The sequence below is a fragment of the Gekko japonicus genome, unplaced genomic scaffold (assembly GCF_001447785.1).
Source record: "Gekko japonicus isolate JY-2015 unplaced genomic scaffold, Gekko_japonicus_V1.1 scaffold256, whole genome shotgun sequence".
NCBI classification, from domain to species: domain Eukaryota; kingdom Metazoa; phylum Chordata; class Lepidosauria; order Squamata; family Gekkonidae; genus Gekko; species Gekko japonicus.
This window is the reverse complement of record NW_015161412.1, coordinates 295426-319250: the sequence shown is the minus strand read 5'-3', so window position 1 is coordinate 319250 and position 23825 is coordinate 295426.

The window sequence follows — 23825 nt, the reverse complement described above, 5'->3', positions numbered from 1 at the left end:
AGACACTGTGAAATTCTCCACCTTTATAATGGCAATGCTGCTTAGTAAAGGCTCCAGGGAAACTGTGGGGAAAGGCGGCTTTTGCTATTCTGAGGTAGCTATGTTACTCTGTTGTCGCAAAATACAACGTAAGTCCAGTGGCACCTTACAGACTAACAACATTGAATTGTTGGACTTTAAGGTGCCACTGAGTTTTTGTTTTATTTTGCTACTCTGCTCTCTTCTCCCTTTAATTTTAAAAAGAAAATCCAAAACAAAACAAACGGCCACCTGTGGATAGGGATGCCAGCATCCAGGTGGGACCTGGGGAACCTCCAGACTAAAGAAATCCATTCCCACAGAGAAACTGGATGCTTCGGTGGGTGCACTCTATGGCATTGTACTCCACTGAGGTCCCTGTCCTTCACAGGCTCCATCCCCAAATCTCCAGGAGTTTCCTAACCTGGGTCTGGCAACCCAATCCCCCCATCCCCCACCAGTAGCCAGGGGGGACCTGGCAACCCTACCTATGGAGTGTGGGAACCTCCAATCCCTCTCTCATGTCTGTCAGATCTTTGGTCCTTACATCAGTCTCACAGGAACTGACTTAATTTTTCCCCCCCAATGGAAAAAGTTTTCTTCCTTGTGGTAGATCCAAAGAACCACACTAACGTGCTCAAGAGGGCTTTGGGCTTGTGTTTCTTTAACTGTAGTAACCCTTGTGCCGCTGTGCCACATGGTAACTCCTTCATTGAACCAAGGGGACTTTCAAAAGCAGTTTGTGGTCTGGCATGGGGATCTGATGCTCAAAGAAAAGGAGTGTGGGGGAAAAATCCCACTGGGCATGGCCAAGCAGCTGGCTGTGCCCGACACAGCTGTTTGTGCCCCAGCCATTATGCATAATTGATTTCTGAGACAGAGAGAGAAAGCACTAGATGGTATATTTTTAAAGTATTTATTGTAAAATATATAGTGCCTGATTCTCCACTTTTACTTCCAGCCCACATTGCCAGTGACAAAGCAGTCTGCAACTGGATAGTGATCTTTACAGGTTCTGACAAGTGTACTTATGCCACCATTTTAGCAGCTCTGTCACATGACCTCCACATGAAGGGATTTCTTTGTTCTCTTTATGTACGCAGGGAAAGCCAAGCATCTGCAAAGAGTTTTCCAATGGCAGATCATACAATTAGTAAGCATAAGGTCCCAGGTTGACTCCCCAATGTTTCCAGTGAAAGGATCTTCGGTAACAGGTTAGGAAAGGCCTTTGAATGAGGTCTTACTGCTAGTAGAAGTAAATAATATTGGGCTAGAGCAGTGATGGCGAACCTTTTAGAGACCGAGTACCCAAACTGCGACCCAAAACCCACTTATTTATCACAAAATGCCAACACAGCAATTTAACCTGAATACTGAGGTTTTACTTTAGAAAAAAACAACTCATACATTAATTTAAGATGATCCAAACAAAGTAAGGAAAGCAATCCCAAATGCTTTCATTTACTTAAAATTTGGAAGAGAATTTGACACTTTAATGATGGTCTGGGCCTGGCTGGGGCAATGGCATGTGTGCGCACAGAGAGGGCTCTGAGTGCTACCTCTGGCACCCGTGACATAGGTTCGCCACCACTGGACTAGAGGGACCAAGGGAGGGATTGCGGCATGGTATGCCCCAGTCTCATCAGATCCTGGAAGTTAAGCAGGGTCAGTACTTGTACGGGAGACCAGCGAATAAGACTCTGCAGAGGAAAGCAATGGCAAACCACCTCTGTTTCTCACTTACCTCAAAAGCCCCTTGTTCAGGTCTCCATAAGTCAGTTGTGACTTGATGGCATTTATGCATGTAGAGAGACCTGTGATCTGACATAGCATTAAGGCAGCTTTATATGTTAACTGTTGTGTGCACATAGCAGAATTCTCTTTGCAGAGACAATCCAGGAGCTCTGGCTCATGCCCCAAATACGCCAGCCATTATTGTACCATGTGACATTTGTCTGCTTTGGGGGGATTTTATCTCAGAAACCTTTGAAAGTATCCCAACATGTGAATTATTTCAATGTCTCTTTTCTGTTTCTATTAGGTGGTCCTTGTAGTTGAGCTGACTTAGGATTTAGCGATGTGAACTGGCATATAGAGCCTAACACTTTCTGAATTCAAATCCAAAATGGCTCCTTTTGTCTGTATTTCAAGAGTAGAAACCCAGACAAGAAGATACCAGAATAAAATCTGAATTTTCTGACAGTTCCTCCCCTGGGATTTTAGAAGAACCTCATTGTCATGGAACGTTAGGGCCCATGGTAAGTAGGAAATACCAAAAATCAGCAAATACAATTACAAAGTATCTCAAGTAATTTTTATATATTTTTTTCATTTTTATATTATTTTTTCTATATTTCTTATAAATTATTCAGCATTATATTAATTATCATATAAACATTAACACATAGAAAAAAAATCATATATCCAAACATCTAAGTATCATCTTTTTATATATGAATGCTGCAAAAAGTCTCTCTTAGTAAGCTCAAACACGTGCTTTACACTTTTGAGGAAGCCTTGAGCTCACCAAGGGTCCATTCAGATGGCTCTTTAGATCTCCGCGGCTCTTGAGATCTGCGCCAGGCACGAGTGCCTGGCGGATTTAAAGGTAATGTCCAGACACAAACATCTGGGAAACGTCCCTGTTCCGTGGGCATCCCATTTTGCCGCGCTTCAGAGCCGTACTTAAAAGATACCACTTTAAATCTGTAGTTTTTGGGTCCTGATGGGACAACTGCGGACTTTCACCTGTCTGATCATCCCACCAGCACGCAATCCTCCTGTCGGGGTGGTCTGACATCAGACCATTCCGAGCGGGTGCGATTTAAAAAAAAACACTACTCAATATGCGCTTAAATACATTTGAAAATGAGGCTGCGGAACCCCGATCCATCTCCATGAACACGTCAATGTTTTGAATGACCCATGAGTTTAAGGAGGATTGGTTAATGGGATGGGAGCTGGAGGGAGGATGGGTCTTTTGACATGCAAAATAGTCCCTCCAGTGAGCATGATCTCAATGGCAAGGGGGATGGCCGGGACTCGTTTAGTCCAGCCCTGCAAGCATGGGTCAGAACAGAAAACGAAAGAAGAATTTGGTCCTGCTTGGGCTGTCTTGTTGGTCGGAATTACGGCTACACGTCCCTCACACGGTGCTTTGAACGTTTGATTCCGCGCACGTGCAGATCTACAAGGATGTGCGATCACGCCTATGTGCATGTGCAAAATGTTCTTTTAAAAAAAAACACTGCGCGCACCTCCTTCAGTGGACGCCATTTAGACAATCCACAGCGGAAGCAGCACGCAGTAAGGTGATTCCCCCGGTGGATGTCTGGTTGTGTGAGGACAGATTTAAAAGATCGGGATCAAATTTGAGCCGGCATAATGGCGGGATTAGCTGCCCGTCTGAACACACCCCAAGAGAGACTTTTTGCAGCGTTCATTGGTGAAATTTGGATACATATCTTGGTATTTGGCAACCTTGTGCTTGGAAATATCTGTTGAACTCCCTGAGGAAGACACTGAAACAGGAGGATATCTGGACCTCTGTTGGAGGAAGAATGAGCACTAATTCAAAATAGACTTAAAGGAGTCCTCCCTCTTAAAACTTTTGTACAATTAAGGAGGACTGGTATTAGCAAAAGAGTTGTGCAATCTCTTTTGTGATATATAAAAAGATGATACTTAGATGTCTGGATATATTATTTTTTCTATGAATGTTTATATGATAATTAATATAATGGTGAAGAATTTATAAGAAATATAGAAACAATAATATAAAAACAATATATATAAAATTACTTGAAATACTTTGTAATCGTCTGTAGCATGGTATTTGCTGATTTATGGTATGTTAGGGAGCATATATTTGCAGGAACTATCATTGGACCAAATTGTACTGGGAGTAAACTGAAAATGGCCTCCAGCATTACATATAAAACAGGTTTTCTTCCACTGTTAAGAATCGATTTGCAGCACCAATAGTTGTATAAACACATTTGTTTTTAATATATAATTTCAATCAATCTGAGTAATGATAGGCAGCAAGCAGATTATATAGCTGGCTGTTAATGTTTGGGATTTTTTCATGTGTAATTTTACACAAAGCTTTCTGAGAGATAGTCAAATGGATTGTTCCAGAACCGATTGTGCATATTCAGAGGTTCACAAGGGGACTATATACTGATTCTTCCCCCCACCCCCAGATCGTACCAGTCACATTCAAATATTGACGTTAACTTGCATTGCTTCTTCAAAGCAAGCAAAAACGTGGAGGTGAAAAGAAAGGTATCAACGCTCTACAGTTTTAAGAAATATGGTTTTGTACCTCTTTAATATAAGAGGTCAGTTATTTCAGTGGGTCAGCACAGCAAGAAGATTTTTATGTACAAAATTCAAATCCTATTGACGGTGTAGTCCTAACATAGTTACACCCATATAAGCCCATTGACTTCAGTGGATTTAGAAGCTCTTTTTAGAATCACACTGTTCAGCTTCAAGCACTAATATCTGTATGAACAAGCTGAATCATTCTAGTAAGGCTTGTCCAGATGAGGACACAGGTTTTTTGCAAGAAGAACATGCAGTGGTTTACCCACTTGTGCAATATCTAAATGACATTCTCTCTGCTAGCATACCCTCTTTTCCCTGCATTATGTGATGACTAAGTTCATACCATCAGAGGCTTGTATAAAGCCAAGCAGATATCTCTAAATGCAAATTTGGTGCTACTCCCTCCAGCTGCAGATCAAAATACCCTGAAATTAGTTGTCCTGGGGGCCAAGGGAACCTCCTCCTTGAACAGTATTTCAGGGGGTACTTGGGGATGCAGCAGGGGGGGGGCAGGCAACAAAGTTGTATTGCATAGGCAGAAATCTTTCCATCCATGGCAACACTTGGCTGGTTCCCAGCCAGAGATCCCTGCTACAGCTGGAAGTTCTCCTTCCAAAACTGCACTGAAATGAGTGGAAGGTACATATGAATATATTGTCTAGTAGATTTTAATCCCTCCAAGGAACTCTCAGCAGCACATCTGGTTCTCCCTTCCCCAACAAACCTGTGGGTAGGCTGGTCTGAGAGAGAAAATGACTGACCCAAGGTCCCCCAGCAAACTTCATGGCAATGTGGGGATTTGAACCTGGATCTCCAAGATTCTAACCCTACACTAACTGGGGTGTGGTGCTGTGAGGACCCAGGTTTTTTGTGGGAAAGCATTGGTGCTAGTACTTGATTGAAATATCACTCGAACATATAAGTGTTATTTTACAAGCCCCATTCACTTGAGTAGGGATTGCACGGGAGAATTTCCTAGTATGTTCTCAGAGTTCATGAATTTTTGCGGCTTCACCAAGCAGTTGGCTTTGCCTCGTCCAGCTATGGATGACTACTTGATTGTCAGGATGGAGAAATTACAGTTTGTCCTTACTGTTCCACTGGCCAGAAGTGCCTTGTACTGAGCCATGAAGCTGGATTTCAGTTGAGGGCTTGTGCTTTCTTATATCATAATCTTCCGATTGCTTATCAAGTGTATTGAATTTCATCATTTTTAATGTTAGCATTCAGCCCATTTAGATTCATAACCTGAAACATCTTAAGAACTGATCAGTCCGTTTCCATCAAGACAGAAGACAGTCTGGAGGACATTAAACACTTTAAAGATGGTGCATCATTACAAAAAAGAGTACTTTTTAAAGTTCTTTGTGATATCTTCAGGAAAAACCCTAAGACTTGAATTTCCTGTTCCTTGGATAAAGAATCATTGATATACAGTTGTGGATATAAATTCTGATTTATTAATAAAATTTGCATATTCTCAATATGTGAGCATCTTATGTTTTAAAGAGATTCTGGAAACTTAAAATAACATGACTCACAGCAAGAGGACAAGAACTTGGTTTATTATGATTATTTTGTGGTTGCAGAATAGTGCAATCAAAAGATTATGATATAAGAAAGCAAATTATATGAAATTCCACATGTATTACTCGAAAACACTTAAAATAGTGCAGAGGATCAGTTTTCCTTCTCTCCCATCAATATGCATGCATCGGTGTATTTGCAGGCAGTGCAAGGGGAATTAGGATAAACTGTAGATCTTGCCTATCATATTCATTTCTGGCCCCCGGCCTCCGCTTGGTGTAAGCTACTTGTCCTCCGGAGCATGAGAATTCTTTACTGAAGCAAGAAGGGGGACAAGATGAGGATATGAGAATTTTTACAGAGCTTCCATTCCTCTTAATGGCCTCTTCTGCTGCTTGTGTGTGAACCCAAGCCGGAGAGAGGAAAACAGGGCCCTTCAAAAAGCCATATTGGGATCCTCTGGGTGCAGGTGCTATGCCAGTGGACTGGATCATGCCCATAATTAAGACACTGTTCATTGGTTTAGAATTCTGGACTTGGCAAATAATGCCTTGCCACTCCAAAAGGCTGCTGGGACAAAAAAAAGATTCCGGCTAACAGAAATCTCACACAAGAAACCTTTCCAAATCAGAAAGTTAGCCAATGAAGCCTTGCCATTATTTTTCCTGGCCACCGTTCGCTTATGAGGTAACTGTTTATAATCAGAGTTAAAATCAAAAAGACCAAATAGAGATGTTTTCATGGGAACTAGGTTAGGAGACTGGGTGTTTATGTATTCCTTTATAAAGAAAGGAGGTCTTTCAGACTTCTGTCATTGGGGTAGTACTGGAGTATGAACGTGCCTTTGTAGAAATTTTAGGAACATTGCCCACTGGGTAAACGAAATGGATAATATGTAAAATTGTTTCAGGATAACAACAGAGCTGGCATGGTATTCCACGCCATTTGTACAGGATGCCTAGATGTGAAAGCCATTCTTTTTGCTTGGGGAATTTTGGCAGAGAGGTCCTGAAATTCCACATTGAGAAGCAGGCCAACTAAATTTAGTAAATAAAGCCTGGTTTCTAAATCATAGCCTACAACTGCAAACACTTTTATATGGAAAAGGTAATCTCTCTCTCCCATTTTCTACTCCAAGGGTCTCAGGTCACACGGACATTTAGTGCGGGCTTCGCTGCTGATGCCTCGTGCATTAAAGGTTCCTGTTCATATTGGCAAACCCGCCTCCCGCACCGAAGCGGTCTGAGTCCCGCGGTTTCCGCTCTTTTTATCCGCGTTTTCTGACACCCGTTGGAACAGGTGTCTTCCGATATCTCGCGCTTTGTATCCGCAGCTTTGGTATCTGGACAGCAATCTGCCGTGACCGCGCTACCCCCCCTTTTGTGTTTCTGATTTAAGTTATGCGCTTGTGCAAACAGGCGCTAGCTTTTATTTTGGTCTTCTTAGTTTGTATGTACGCCCAAGCGCACGTGCAGGTGTTTTTTTTTTTTAAAAAAAACCGCGCCGCCGCGGGGACGGCGTGCTGTGTGATCAGTACTTCGCGCGAGTGAAGCGGAAGACAGAGGGACCGTCTGACCACCTCCAAGCGATATAAAATGTCGCGGATAGAACTGCAGGAAAACCAGCGGGGTAAGAGGTCCGTGTGACCGCTGCCCAAGTGTGCTTCGTGAGTAATATATTATCAAAATGCTCATCTCTATGATGGACAGGGTGAATTCAGGAGGACGATTCCTACATACTGCTGTTGGTGACGGCTCCCAACTGTAGTTCTTTGTTTCCCAGAGGGATGGAATGATTACTGTTTACTTACACAGGAGAAATCAAGGAGTAGAGGCATCACTGGGATGGGGCCCAAACCTGTTCTTGACCCCTGGCCATTAAGGCTGCTCTTACTTGCATAGCCTTATCATGGGTCCTGGTTTTTTTTGGTTATGCTAGTGTGTGACAGAATGTTGGAAACCAGCTTTTACATCTATAGATAGATACCATGTGTTACACCCAACCATTCCATTCAGCTCAGGGTGGCCCATTCCATTGACCCAAGGCACAACTTGAGGCAGAAGAGACTCTGGCATCCAAAGGATGCGTCTTGCACTGATGGAATGCACCATTCATAGCTGAGCAGGGTAGTTGGATACAACCCATTATTACAAGGAAACAAGTATGCAGATCAACTAGGTTTTTTTTTTTAAAAAAAATTAAGTGCATATGTAGTAGCTTTAATACTGGAGTTCTGTAGACTCAGGTATGATTAGCCACACCAGCAGAGAGCCAGCTGTGGTGTAGTGGTTAAGAGCGGCGGACTCTAATCTGGAGAACAGGGTTGGATTCCCCACTCTTCCACATGCGGCCTACTCGGTGACCTTGGGTCAGTCACAGTTCTCTCAGAGCTCTCTCAGCCCCACCTACCTCACAGGGTGTCTGTCGTGGGGAGGGGAAGGGAAGGTGATCGTAAGCGGCTCTGAGACTTACCTACCTTCGGGTAGTGAAGAGCGGGGTATAAAACCAACACTTCTTCACTTCAGAGGTTTCATTCAAGTTTTCGCAGCATGCACAATTCAGATTGTTACGCATTAGCTCTATAACCAGTTTACATCACAAGAGGGATACTGTCATTTGAGCTGAAGGACTTTTGTCCCCCCCCCCCATGCACAAAGTCTTACTAGTTTGTATTTGAAACCAAACATTTTAAAATCCTTGTATCCTTTTTAAAAATTGTGAAGGAACATAATGTTAAATATGCTAATGTGGGAGTGTTTAAAGCTTTTTGTAAAAATAAGAATTTCATTTCCAATAAAATTATAAGTGATGACGTTGTCGTTGTGATGTTTTAAAAATAGAGAGTGCTTTTAAAAATTACTTTATCATATTACAATATTAAATCATCTGACACTGGTATTTGCACCCGTCTGTGCTTGGGTCCTCGCTGTGGTTGTGTATCAGCTTTGTATTTAGAAGGTACCAGCTTTAGTCCCTGACACTTCCAAGTTTTTTTTTTAAAGGATCAAGTTGTAGATAATGTGAAAACCCTATATCTGACACCCTGGAGAGCTACTGCCAGTGAGAGTATACTGACACTGAGAAACCAGTGTTTTAACCAAATGTGAAAAGGAAGCTCTGTGAGTTCATCTGTTCACTCTAGCAATTGGTATATATTTATTATTTATTTTATAGTCCACCTGTCTCACTGTGACTCCAGGTGGCTTATACACAGTATAAAACACTGCAATCAAATAGCACGCTGATCTAATAAACAGTGCAACAGGACTAGGATTATAAAAAATAGAAACAATGTAAAAAAGTTATCAATCAAACAATGAAGATAATGAAATTACAAAATATTAAGTTACTGAGCAAACTGTTGGTCTGGGAATCCAAAGTATGAACTGAGAAAATCCTGGTTTAAGGCTGGGATTGAGCTCGTTGAATTATTCAGGCCCCTAGTCCCAGGGCTCTCTTCAAGCACTGCAGGGAACCTGGATGTGCAAAAGTGACCCATGTAGCCATGGATGGACATATTTTTCATTACTTTGTTGTCATCATCTTCATTTTAGCTACCTTGAGCCAAGAGGAAAGGCAGGGTATGGATTTTAATTAATCAATTAAATAAATAAATAAATAACAACAGTCTAACTAGGTTCCCTGTTAGACCTTTGTTTAGCAATACAGCAGACCCTGCCTGTCATGTACCACACTCAAGGCTTGTATTTTGTTCCTGCTGTATCCTCAACAGCAGACAGTCTCGCTAGAAGAACATGCAATCCTAGCATGACTACTTAGGTTCCATTCCAAGGCCCTGATACTAGTTTAACATCAAACATGAAACACCTACTACCCGTGTTCTAGTACATACAAAAGAGACTATGAGTGGTTGCAGATTTTGTCAAGCATTTCCACTTTTCCCAAAATTTTTGGTAGTATGGGTGGAACATGTAGTGGTAGAAGGTCAACTAACTTCTAATTTCAAGCAAAACTTTTATTTTATGGAACAGCAGTTTCCCATCTCCACCACCACCACCACCACCACCACAAAAATGATAATCTTTAATACCTGATTATTATGACTGGTTTATGGGAAGTATCCATGACTGTTGTTATGTGGATTGGGGGCCAAAATCCTTGGATCATTCAAGGGTGAGGTGGCCTTCACATTGTGTGGTTTTGATTCGCAATCTGATTATCAAAATTTCACCCCAGTGAGCATGCCGTTCAGGGTTGTGAAAGCCAAAATGCCTCACTGTAGAGATTGACGCTGTGCGAAAGTTGAGAGCCTTCAGCGCTGGAAATTGAGTTTGTAGGCGTGGCTTCAATATAAATCCAATCTTGAGAAAGGATTACCGAAAAGTTTGTGTAACCGGTACATCTTCGACTGTTTTATTTGAATTGTGGACTATAAATATATCTACAAGCAAGAATCTTGTGTTGATATTTTGTTTGGAAGCAGTTAAGAGTGTTTACCTTTAACTGCCTGGCAGAGAAACGGCTTTTTTTCTCCAGTGTTAAGTGAATGACTGGCACATACACTGCAACAGTCTCTGTTTCGTCAGGAAGAATCCTTATTTTCCCCACCCTTGTACGTGATAAACCATTGTCCTTGTTTTATCCTTATTTGTGCCTTTTGAGAATGCGCTGTTAAAATTTTGCTAGTGTGAATAGGGAATGGATGCATCACTCATGTTTAAAGTGCACATGTGGGCAAGTACATGTGTATAAATGCACAAAACAGCACACAGTTTCTCATTTGACACACTACAGCTGCCACAATATCATTTGAACTGTTGTTAATGTATTGAGGACAATTATGTTTCCCAAGTATATCTGTAACCCAAAGAACTATTATCACCTTTTAAATCTGTGGAGGATAGGCTACTGCACAATAAACCACTGTATCCCAAGTGGTAAAAAACCTTCAAGAGTGGGGCTCATGCAATTATCCTCTGCAGGGCTCCCTCTAAGCTGAGTTAATGTGAGCTAGCTCACAGTTTTTTAGCCTCCGGCTCACACATTTTTGTCTTAGCTCAGGAAGGCTGGCTCCAGAGCAAAGTAATGTATGCAGCCAAAGCACTCACTCACAACTTTAATGCCAGTAGCTCACAAAGTAGAATTTTTGCTCACAAGATTCCACAGTTTAGAGGGAGCATTGACCTCTGTGTGGGAAGAGGGTGTTACTACAAACAGGAGCCCAGTTTCATCTGTGAAATGGGTGCTAATGCTGACAAACATTTCTTGTTTGTCTACATAACAGTGAAAACACTGCTGAATTCTTTTAATCTGTTGAATGTTGCCCTCTGAAGGTTTATAAGAGTAAATCTGGAATGCTGAAAAGCTTTGCATTTGTCTAGGAACTAAATAAAACTATTTGGTGATCTTTTTTCCTCTCTCCCTCCCCAGATAGTGCCTGTGCGTGACTGAGATCATATGGGCTCTGCCACCGTTACATTCATTGGTTACATGCTACCTTTACAAGTGGTTTCTGTTGCTGATAAGGATCTTTAGTGGTGTCAAAGACAAATGAACATCTCTGTTGTTAGCGACAAGTGACAACCTGTGCAGCAGCTTCCCGTGCACAGCACAGGAAATAGATTACCTCTGAATCATGCAGGCAATTGCCAAAAGATTGCTTTAAGTCCAGGTGGAGATGCAGAACCGAGTGTTCCAGTTACACACCCACACAGGATGTTATCGCTAATTTATATCCCATGGCAAAAAAAGGCAAAAAGCAAAATGCCTCTAAAGATAGACTTGTAGAGTTGGTTTTAGCTCTATAAATAGGAATGGATGCTTATTAGAAACTCCAGGAATGCTTAACCTGCTTTCATTTCATTGGGAATAGTTAATTTTTAAGCAGCTCTAGTGGCTAAGAGATGGAGTGGTGAACCAGGAAGTTGCATAAACCTGCCTTATAGGGAGTCAGGCCGTTCTCGGAGTCAGTCAGTATTGTCTGCCCTGATCGACAAGGGCTCTCCAGAGGTCTCGGGCAGTGGTCTTTTACATCACCTGCTACTTAAACCTTTTTACCTGGAGATGCCAGGAACTGAACGTGGGATATTCTGCCACTAAGCTATGACACTCTACTACTAAACTATGGCACCTCCCCATGTCCCTTATGCAAATGTCACCTCAGTCATATAAAGAGCAGGAAAGCCCCTTAAACTCCCTGACATGCAACAGGGTTCCCTGGGGGTGGGGAACCCATCTGATTTTTATTCAGTTGCCATATTTGCCAGTGTGTTCATATTTAGTACTAAACAATTCACCATTTTGCAGCACTGTGACAGAAATTCTGTAATGAGGAAAGCAGGTGATAGGCTCTCCTTCACTGGAGGCTGGTTCTAAACTTTCATGTACCATGTGCGACAGAGTATTCCTGGGTCCCCTTTAAGAACATAAGAACATAAGAGAAGCCATGTCAGACCAGTCCAATGGCCCATCCATTCCTCTCTTTCCCTTTGAAAGTGCCCCTTTCTCCTCTAGACACATCCCCTTCCATTTGACCCTTCACCATTTGCCTCTGCCCTTTATTCTTAAATTATACCCTCTTCCATTTAAATTGTATTACTTTGGTAGAGGTGGGTTTGTCAATTGCAGTTTGTTAAGTGCCATATGTTTAAAATGCTACACAAACCACCAAAGATATTGGGGGAGGGGGAGGGGATATTGGTTCCCTCATCGCTCCCATTACAGGTGAGAAATAATTTCCACCACTCTGTATGATCAAGTTAACTATTACTTTTCATTACAGGCCTATTATGCATGAGCGTTTTGCCTCACTTTCACTGTGCATGTCCATTGGGTTTTCTTTTTCATTCTGTATTTCATTTCCTCCCTTCAGTGCTCAGTTCACTTTCCATTCACCATTTCCCCGAGTTTTCCAAGAGTGCTTTTGTAGCCTGTTTTCCCCTTGCTTTGCTTCCAAGCCAAACGTAAGTCAAAAGCATACAGATTCCCTTGGATTTCCCCCCGCCCTATCCCCACTTCTCATAGGCCACCCCCTGCCCACATTTTAATTTTTTTTCAAGCATCACGATTCTAGCAATATGAGACCACAGCTAGTCTCATGCTGCTTGTAAAAAAAAAAAAGACTCCCCACTGGGCTGCCTCCTCCTGCTGCCCAGTTTGAACCAGGCAGCACAAGAAGGTAGTGCAGAGCTGCTCCTGCAGGGAGCCATCGGCTGCCCACATACACAGTGAACCCGGCTGGGCTGTCCTCTCCTGCTGCCCAGTTTCAACAAGGCAACAGGAGGAGGCAGCACTGAACTGTGCCTGCCAGGATCCACCAGCTCCCTGCATACACAGCAAGCCCGGCTGGGCCACTCTGTCCCACCTCCTGGCTTCAACTGGGTGGAAGAAGGAAGCAGTGCTGAGCTGTGCATGCGGGAAGCCATTGGCTCCTCGCATGCACAGCAAGCCCAGCCACTGGCTCTCCGCACACACAGCAAGCCCAGCTGGGCTGCCTTCTTGTGCCACCTGGTTTAAACCTGGGCAGCAAGAGAAGGCAGCCCAGAGCCCATTGTATTTATTCTGGGCTGCAGAAGAAATACACTGGAGAAAAAGAATGGTGCATGCTGCAGGCATAGAATCCAAAGTCAAGCTTAAAGGCTTGACTGCTCGGATTCTCTGCAGTACGCTGTGCATGCATAATAGGCCATAAAGATTTCAGCCATTCTAACTCACTAGTCTTTAAATTACTGTTCCCAGTTGTACCTTGTAGAAACCTAGCTATGGACCAATAGCAAAGCTTTATATCCCTATAAATCTGTGAAGGGAAATCATACTGGGAAATCTTATGGGGTAGGGAAGGGGATGAGTCAAGACTTGGTGTGGATTGTTGCTTTGGAGTTTAATTGTTTTATTATCTTGAGCTTTTATGGCTCCTAGTCTGCATCAACCGGAAACCCGGATCTCTGCCTTTTACTAGGGATGGGCATGAACTGCCTGACAAACTAAAGATCGACATGAATTTTGGCCTGTTCAGGGTTTGCGAACTGAAGTTTGTGAACTGAAGAACTGGGATGAATTATCATGAATTTTGACGCAATTCTTGGTGACTTCTGATGTTTCATGAAGAGGGTGGGTGCCACTACAAAATAACCGACACAGGAAAAAAAACTCAAAATGGCTGCCGTAGAGTGCTGGGAAAAATCACAAATGTTGCAAACTAAGCATCCTGATGGAGGTAGGTGTCTCTAAAGGAGTGGCTCTCTTCAGACCCAAGATGATGCCTCCTGTATTCTTCTGAAACATTTTTAGCTCCAGTGGGGTGACTTAAAGTTAGGCTTATTTGCTTTGGAGAAGACTTGTTTTGCTGGAGAACCCAATGGAGATGAGTAAACCTACTCAATGGACATGAGTAAACCTAGTTAAGACAGATTGAAAAGGATCCCAAACCCCTCTTCTTTACAGCACTACTGGAGGACTGGGGGAGATAAGCTGAGAGGAGCCCCATCACAACCCTCAGATGGTCCTACCATGAAAAGTCTGTAGATATAGCCAACCACCCTAAAGTAAACAAGCAACCTTAGCAGTGGTTGCCAAACAATTGCCCCGATCACACACAGAGTTTGCCGCGGGAGAGCTACAAATGCCAGGTGGATTATATGGGCGCGATCACACCACCACATCTCGCAAGCGTGGCGCACCCGTGGCCAACCGGTATTGTCTGGCCGAAGATGCAGACTTTAAAAGTACCTTGGAAACCCCAGTAGTAAACGGTAGCGACGGGCTGCAGACAGACGCTCTCTGTCTGATCGCCCCAGTGTGTGCCTCTCGAGTTCCTGCTTCCTGGTTGGAGCGCGCTGCAAACAACCGTCCAAGGAATCAACGCCATCGCATCTGATCGCGTTGGGGTGCGTCAGATTGTGACGGCACTAATAGCCACGCCTCCCCCCTGCATTATCCAGCCCGTGTGACTGGGACCATTGAATACCATAAGCATACGAAAACACCAAGATGAAAACAGAATTTGTTAAGTTTTGCAGAAGACAACTACACAATGACTTGCACTAAAAAGAGATTTTTTATCTAGTCAATGTTAGAACTACTTGCACGTAGATAACATACTACTCCTGAGTAAATTTACATTGTTTTTTTCTTCCATTAATACAATCATTTAGAATACATACATGCTTCCAATATAAAAGTATAAAGTGTGAACACTCACAGAAGCACTGTAGATACATCTAATTTGACATATAATCTTCTCATACAAATTGATGATGTCCAATCTTCGCAGAAACTCCCTAAAAATGTTTACAGATCATTGGAGCAATCATGGCTTCTGGCCAGTTTCACCAGCAGAATGCAAAGAGAGGAATGAAGATTGTTGAAGTGCAAAGTGACACGCTCTTCTGGAATAACAGCGCATTTCGAAAAAATCTTTCGCAAAGTCACTGTTCTTGCAGAATCTCATAAATGGAACCCAAATTATCAAAACCCTTTTATCTTGGGAATTAATCATCCCTGTGTATCTGGCTGTCGTCTTCAATCTGCCTTCGGACTTCTTTATGGCTCCGAGCCATTTAAACCAAACAGCTGACCAGTGGGTTACCCCGTTCAGCTGATAGGTTTAAATGGCTCCAAGCCATTTAAACCCTCTGATTCTGCTCCCTGCTGCTTCAAAGTGGGGGGAGCAAAACCAGAGGGTCAATCATGGTGGTGAAGTGCCTTCCAGGGAGCACTTCCTACCATGGCAAGCTGCAGACAGCAAAAAGGTGGGGGTGAAATGCCCCCAAGAAGGCACTCCACCTCTTCCTTTTTGCTGACCCAGCTGTCTCAGGCTCCCCCATGCAGCCTGTTTAAAGGGACCATGCCAACCACCCCAAGGCAGCTGAGTTGGTGGGGAGAAACTTTATGGTGGTCCATCGCGCTCCCTTGTGCAAGCCATTTAAAGGGGCTGTGCCAGGGACCCCAAGGCAGCTGAGCCAGCAGAAAGAGATTTCTCTCCAGCAGCCCAACTGTCTTAGGCTTGCGCAAGCAGGCCATTTAAAGGGGCCGTGCCAGGAAACCCAAGGCAACTGAGCCCTAGCAAGCCCAAGACAGCTGGGCCAGCATGGAGAAATCTCTCTCTGATGACTCAAGTGCCTCATGCTGCCTAGTGCAGCCTCTTTAAATGGGTTGTATGAGCAAACCCAAGACAGCTAGGCAGCCCCTTTTAAATGGGTTGCACGAGGGAGCCCATTTAAAGGGGCTGCAGCAGGTGTCCTGAGGTGAGGGTGAAGTGTCCCCAGAAATGTACTTCACTCCTTCCATTTAAACCCTCCTTTTAGCTCCCCACGGCTTTTCTTGAGTAGCAGAAAGCAGGACCATTTAAACCCATTTTCTGCTCCCCATGAAAAGCCACAGGGAGCAGAAAACACCAGTGGTTTAAATGTATCAGAACCATTTAAACTCCTTCTGCTCCCCATGAAAAGCTGTGAAGACCTGAAAGCACGGTTTAAATGGCTCCAAGCCATTTAAACCAAACAGCTAAACACAATGGAGCTCCGAGCTGCTCAGCTGTTTCTCATGAAGTGCAGAAAGCAGGGGTAAATCCCTACTTTCTGCCCTTCATGAAACATCAGAAACCTACCCAGCATACTGAGGCACTCACAGGCCCTTCATTGGGGACTACTGTTTTGCTTATTCTCTTGTGATGCCCTTATAGGTGATGTCATGCCTGCCCCTGCTGATGACCCTGATGAGGCACCTGCCAGCCAGGAGCATGGGGAGTTGACACCACAGGCTCCTGAGGAACGTACTGCAGCAGAGACTTATAGGCAAAGACTGGCTCCTGTGGCTGAAAGCTCCCTAAGTGATGAGGAGGATAGAGCCTCACAGGAAACACCTGCACAGGATCAGGCTTTGCTGCAGCACAGAGACTCCTCGCCCGATTCGCCACCACCTGTGACCAGGCTCCGGAATCAAAGGAGACAGGAGCTAAGAGATAGACGCCAGGATGCACGCATGCGTGCAAGACGATCTCTTAGCCCTGAGTATTGACTGAACCATGACCTCCCTCCCTGCCAGCTAACGAGATAATTAGCCAGCACTGTATATCATCACGGCTGTTGCTGGAAGGAAGTTGTGCTGGCAAACGTCGTCTTTGTGTATCTCTGCTCCAGAACTCTTGTCGTCTTGATCCTCGGCTTTTGACCCTCGGCTTCGTTGACCCTGCTCTCGTCTCTGACTCCTCTGTCATCGTTTGGATTTATGGACATTGAACTCTGGTATGTCTGACCCTGGCTTTGGATTCTGATTTAAACCTGTTTGAACTTTGCTGCTTGTCTTACTCGGCTTGACTTCGGACTGCTCTTGGACTTTGCTTGCTTGCATCACGCCCCCAGGCCCTGCCGTGACAGGTGAAAGCTGAATTTCTTCCCAGTTCAAGTGGAAATTTTCTTTTTTAAAATAAAGAATTGTATTAGTTTATACATAGAAAGAGGGAAAGGGAAAAGAAGGGAAAGGAAAAGATACAGAGATCTATTAAAAAAAACCCTCTAATTTAACATTCTGCATGCATACAGTTGGCAAATGGCTGGTTAATGCTGAAGCTCCATGGCTGTCAGGTTTTTAAATAATGCTAGATGAGGGTATAGTACTTGGGAAAGTGCACGGGTTTAGAAAAAAGAAATAAAGATGACCTGAATTCATTAAAAGGAATGCACAGCAAATTATTTTCTGAATCTGATGAAGCACATGTTTCAATACCCACAGGACATTTTGCATGATGTTACGGTGCATGTATGCACTGCAAATCAAGTTGATCTTTCATAGAGTGAATACCTAGCTTCTCACCTCTGTGTTCATACACAGCTTTTGAGGCTAAGCATAACACAAGTCTGACAAACATACAAGAAAACATCTTTAGGCAACTGGGTGTTTGCTTGTTTGGAAAGGGCCAGCCTTTTTGACAAATAAAATGGCTTCCTACCATTCAGAGCACAAATAAGTAAATAGCAGCCTGAATTATGATGTTTGGCAAATCAGCATTGTTAAATTATTGCCAATGACTTCTACTTATTTGTGCATAATTTTAAGTAATGCAGTTGTCTGGAGAATATATTCTGTGCAGTGCAAGCACAGAACCGATGCTTACATGCAGGTGATAAAACCACTGCCGACAGAGGTGGTGGGGCTGGGGGTACAAAATTTGTGAGGCGGCCCAAGTCAGCTTTGAGGGCCCAGTGAAGCTAGAATTACCCTGCATTCAACCAATGCCTTTTAGTTTTGTTCTTTTAGTGCAATTCTGCACTGCAGCCACTAGAGGCACAGGCAAAGCAGAGAAGAGGAAACAGTTTGTCGCCATTTTTAGCAGCGATTTTTATTTTAGAAAGGTTTCCATGGTTGCTTTTTAAACAATGAGGCTGAGGTTTTCCTATCATGAATTGTTCCTAAACTCATCAACCAATCTGGTGTGCCTTAATTTCTTCTGCCCCCCTCCAGCCTCATTCCTTGTCAGGGAGTTAAAAAATATTTAATAGTAGAATAGAAAACCTCTGTGACAAGTTAATATTTCCCCAAAAAACCTATCAAAATAGTGAGTGATCCTTCCCCACACTTTACATGCATTGTTATCAATATTAATCTGTATTAGAGGTTATACATGTGAAATAGTAGATGCCGTAGTTTAATATCTTAGTTCAAGTTTATATCACATGCTGCATAATTAATTCACTGAATAAACTACTATGAGGTTTAGAAGACTTTAAAAGCTTCAAAGAGGTGGAAAGATATATGAGAGGTCAATAGCTATGATGACCAAATAGAATCTCCATGCTCAGGGGCAGTATACTCTTGAATGCCAGTTCTGTGGACGCAACTTTTTGAGGTGGCTCTTGTCTTTAATCCCAGTTGACGAGATTCACATCATTGGACTAGAGAAACGTCTGATGTGATCCAACAAGCCTTGCATTTTATTCTTATGAAAGGTACAGGGCATGTAGTTATCCTATCCCCATTTTTATAGAGGGGGTTAAAATATTATTCAATGATCCCACTGCTTTCTCTGCAACTTTAAGGCTGCTAATTAATTATTAAAGTGTGTGTGTGGGGGAGACTGCAGGTTTTTTTAATGCTGAGGGAAAGGCATTCTGTGCAGGCCCACAACTATTTTTCTTCCAGAACTCAGCCCTTTTCTGAGAATAAACACTTACGCTAAGTCCTAGTGAGATCTTTGCACAAACTGAGTAACTAGAAAAGACAAATTCTAGAGGGAAAGCTATGTTAGTCTGCTGTGCTAAAACAAAAAAGGAATCTTGTGCCCTTGTAAAAAAATAACATGTATTGTAGTTCCGGCTTTCATGGTTAGAATCTATTTCACCAGATGTATGAAGTGAATTCTCAGTCAGCAGATGGAGCAAATGTTGGTTAGTAAGGAACAAAAGCAGTTGTGATTCCCAATAAAATGCATACTATGGAACTATGATACCATGTAATTAATATTATATGTTATTTTTTAAAAAAACTTCATATGCAAGGAACACAGGGGATAAGCCCCATTGAATAAAATGGACTTACTTCTAAGGATACCGTGTTAGGATTCCTTCAAAGGATATCTTCAAAGGACCTAGTCAGTTCTTTACCCTTTGATGTGCTAAGGATCTGTACCTTCAACATGGATTGGGCCACTCTGGAAATGATTTCCAGGATAATTTCAGCTGCCCAGTCTGCCCCCTGCTGTGCTGCTTTCCTTTTTTCTTCTTTAAGAAGACAGCAGCAGGAAATATTTTAAGTCTTTTTGCTGTTTAGTACTGTTTGAGAGATACGGACGTCTCACTTAATTTAATGGAGCTTATTCTGAGGTAACAATTATTCTGTTCACAGTAACAAAAAGCCAAATGATTGATATTTGTTTTGGATCAGGGTCATGGCGGGCAGGTGGAATTTTTGTCCAGGGTCCCATGGTGGCTGTCAGAAGTCATGGATGAAACATGACCGAATCTCAGTGTGGTTGCATTTGAACCACAGCACTGTCCTCTCAGTGTGGTTGCATTTGAACCACAGCACTGTCCTCTCAGGGGGGCGATAAGTAATGTTTCATATGTTCTCATGGCTCGGTCCACAGTTTGTGTCTTTACTCTGTGAAGTTATATATCCAAACATTTTTGTGTGGGGTTGGGTCTGATGAATATGTTAATAGTAACAGACTACATTGAAATAAGACAATAAAAACATTGGTGGTTCTTTGAAATGACTGGACTTATTCTGAGATTAGTTTTCATGAAAACAAATGTCAGGATCTTGGGGGTCTGTCATATTTTCAGGAACAATGTACCTTTGGCAATACAACCTGGTTTGCAGGATCCTATCTATCTGATTCATTACACAACCATTCCTGTAGAATTACATCGTAATGTAAAATCTAATACATTTCTAGAAACCATTCAAATTCTAAAAACATCGAAGTCTATAAACCAGTCTTTCAACAAATAAACAAACAAAACCCAGGCTACCATTCTGTCTCCAACAGTTACCAGCTACTGGCTCATGGGGTGCACAGTTCATCGGTCTTATGGATGCACCATACATCTGATGAAGTGAATTCTGACTTATAAAATTGTATACTAGGATGCTTTTTGTTAATTTTCAAAGTGCCACTGCACACTTTGCTGCTACAAAGTAATCCATCAGGACACAACAGACATTGCACTCCTGACATTTGCTCCCAGCAACTGGGAATCAATCAATCAGGTAAAATCCACCCCCCCACCCATTTTATTGTCACAACAACCCTATGAGGTCTCTGGCTTATGGTCACCCAGGGAACTCCAGGCCTGAGTGAGGATTTGAATTCAAGTTTCCCCAACTCTGATATGCTAACCTAGCTGCTTCAAGCCAAAGAAAAGGTGGAGCATAAATATTTTCATAAAACAAAATAGTAAAAATAGTATATACCATACTGGCATTCAAGGCATTGCCTATATATTATTTCTTTATATCCTGTCCTTCGTCCTAGAACGCCAATGGCACACATAGGGCTCCATTCATGTAAGTCTCTCACTAAGGCCTTGACCAGACCTGGATTGCTTAGTTTCACCAAGGCTGCTGTATCACATGCCACCCCAACATTACCCTGGGAGCTCAAGACAAAAAAGGGAATTCATAGAGCTCTCCATAAAGCATCAATGCTTTCCTATAACAAGAACTCTTGGAGACCTACCGAACTCATCTTGAGGGTCAGATGCTGCCCACAGACTGCTAGTTGGTCAGAGGAAGATGTACATGTCAATAAACACAATGAGGAATCTCTCTGATATAAAGGAGTTTTCTTAATTCTGCTGTGAATCCAAATTCAATGTGCTTTTCCAAAACAGCTCATGAGGCAACCTGACCGTTTCATGCTTCAGGCGTAATGTTGTTGCTATTCTTCAGTACAGATTTGCACTCACAAATTTCCTCAGTAGAGGAAGCTACGCCAGATGTCAAACATGGTAGGTCATGGCCTGGATTGTTTGTTAAGGTGGTGCTATGGGAATAATAAAAATAATTGCAAAGTCAGGTGGACACTTTCCAGTATAAAATCTTTCCTTTTTCTGAACATTGACACAAATTTTCTGTACTGAGCCAATGAAGTCAGTGGGAAAATTACAGGCTTATTATTGAACAGAATCCAGATGAATCGACAGTTTCATCGACACAGTGATGAGAAATGGAAAGCATTAGACCTTTCAAACAGATTAGTGACAGATTATTACATTTGCACTCCGTTTTCTGCTTTGTTCTCAGCTCAATATAATGGTACAGCATGCTTGTTTTATAATATGTGACATTCGTAAGTGCTGCACAAGATGGCAATTGTGAGTGATTCAAAGCTAATGTTCTGCCTATGCCAGTGTGGTGACGCCGTTAGAATGTCAGACTATGGTCTGAGAGACCCAGGTCTGAATCCCCACTCTGCCATGAAAGCTTGTTGGGGCAACTTGGGCCAGCCATTCTTCTCTCAGCCTGATTTATGTCACAGGGTTGTTACTCTGAGGAGAAAAGGGAGGAAAGAACAATGTTGTAAACTACTTTGGGCTGACGTTGGTGAAGAAGTAGGGTATACATAGATACACCAGTAGGGTATAAATAAATACACCTGGAGACTGTGAAAATATGGTGCCACCCAGCAAGCACTTCACCTGAGAGCTGTAACAATTGAAAAATGCATACTCTGTGGACTGGCCTGGGTGTCTGGAGGGTCTTGCACCAGTGAGGCTCGATATTACTGACAGCAGATGATGCTGTTAATAGAGTCACTTCGTGAAATCAGCTTCAGACATAGGTTAAGCAACCTGGAGGTTTTTCTGTCATCTTCTGGGCGTGGAACAGTGGTCACTGGGGTGTGTGTGTGGGGGAAGTATTTTCTGCATTGTGCAGGGGGTTGGACTACATGACCCTGGAGGTCCCTTCCAACTCTATGATTCTATGAAAGGCCTGATGTAGCTGCTGCCATGGAAACATCTTTCTCGGCCTTTGTGTAAGAACTGTAATGTTTGAGTTTATTTTAAATCACGTGTTGCTACTATTTTGCTTTGAGCTGGCTGAATTAGGATCTCGGCATGGTATAATGCCAGAGCGTCCACCTTTCAAAAGCCATTTTCTCCAGGGGAACTGATCTTGATCGTCTGGAAATCAACCATAATAGTAGGAGATCTTCAGGTGTCACCTGGGGGTTGGCAACCCAATCATTAGGCCCTATACAGCTGCAGAGTATATGGTCTCATCATGGCAATTCACCTGATTGGTTGGGTCATCTGTTTAGCAACACACCTCATTGGTCAAGTTACATCATTTACTATATATTTGATTGATAGCTAGAATAAAGCCAATGTGGATCATTTGGTATAAAAAAAGATTTTTCATTCTAGTTTTGCCCTTGTTTGCATCACATCTGACTTTGGGATACCTATTGATTCTGGGTGGGCCAGGTTGGCTGGAGCACCTTTTTTGGACTTTGAAACTCTATTGGACTCAGTCTTGCTGGGTAACATCTGGATCTAGAGAACCAGTGGTTATAAATGGGCTTAGGTTAGATATTTATTATTCTATCCCAGAACTCCCAATTAGCGTAGTGACAGGTAGAGGGAGATATGATGCTGGGAGGAGGATGGACCAGGTAAGGAGACAGCTCAGCTCAGACAGCAAACAGCTGTGCCATGTTCTGGTCCTCCCCCCACCTGTGCGCTTGATCGTTGCCACCAGCCCTGGGGTCTCTAGAGGCTGTTACTAAATGCCAGATAAGTGCAGAATAAAACCTTCCTCATCCACGATCTAATCACGGAGGGGGTAGCCAACCTGGCATGTAGAACAGAGACCAAGGTGGGTGAACAGGGAGCAGTTGACCTCTCCCAGTCACGCCCACCTGGATACCTGACTCAGCATCAGAGTAGACACAAGGGCCGGGAGGGGGGGTTTGCTGTGGCCTAAAGGAATTCTCTCTCTTCAGGTGCCTTGTCTGTCCAACTGCTGGTCTGGAGTGCGTGCACCTTGTGTTGGGAAAAGGGTTACAGCCTTGGTCGTCCTGTAAGATGAACAGACCCTGTTGATACTACTGGACCTCTTGGTGGCTTTCGATACCAATGACCATGGTATCCTTCTGGAATGGCTGGCTGAGGTAGGAATGGGGGGGGGGGGGGGGGCGCGACCCTGTTGATACTACTGGACCTCTTGGTGGCTTTCGATACCAATGACCATGGTATCCTTCTGGAATGGCTGGCTGAGGTAGGAATGGGGGCACTGCATTGCAGTGGTTCCATTCCTATTTGGAGGGCCGTCTCCGGAAGGTGGTGCTTGGGGAATACTGTTCAGCCTCATGGACTCCCCAGCAGGGTGTTCTGCAGGGGTCTGTTCTGTCCCCCGTGCTATTGAACATCTACATGAAACCACTGAGTGGGGTCATATGGAGTTTTGGTGCATGTTGCCATTATATGCTGATGACACACAGCTCTATTTCTCCTTTGCAACTTCAGCAGGTGAGGCTGTGGATGTGC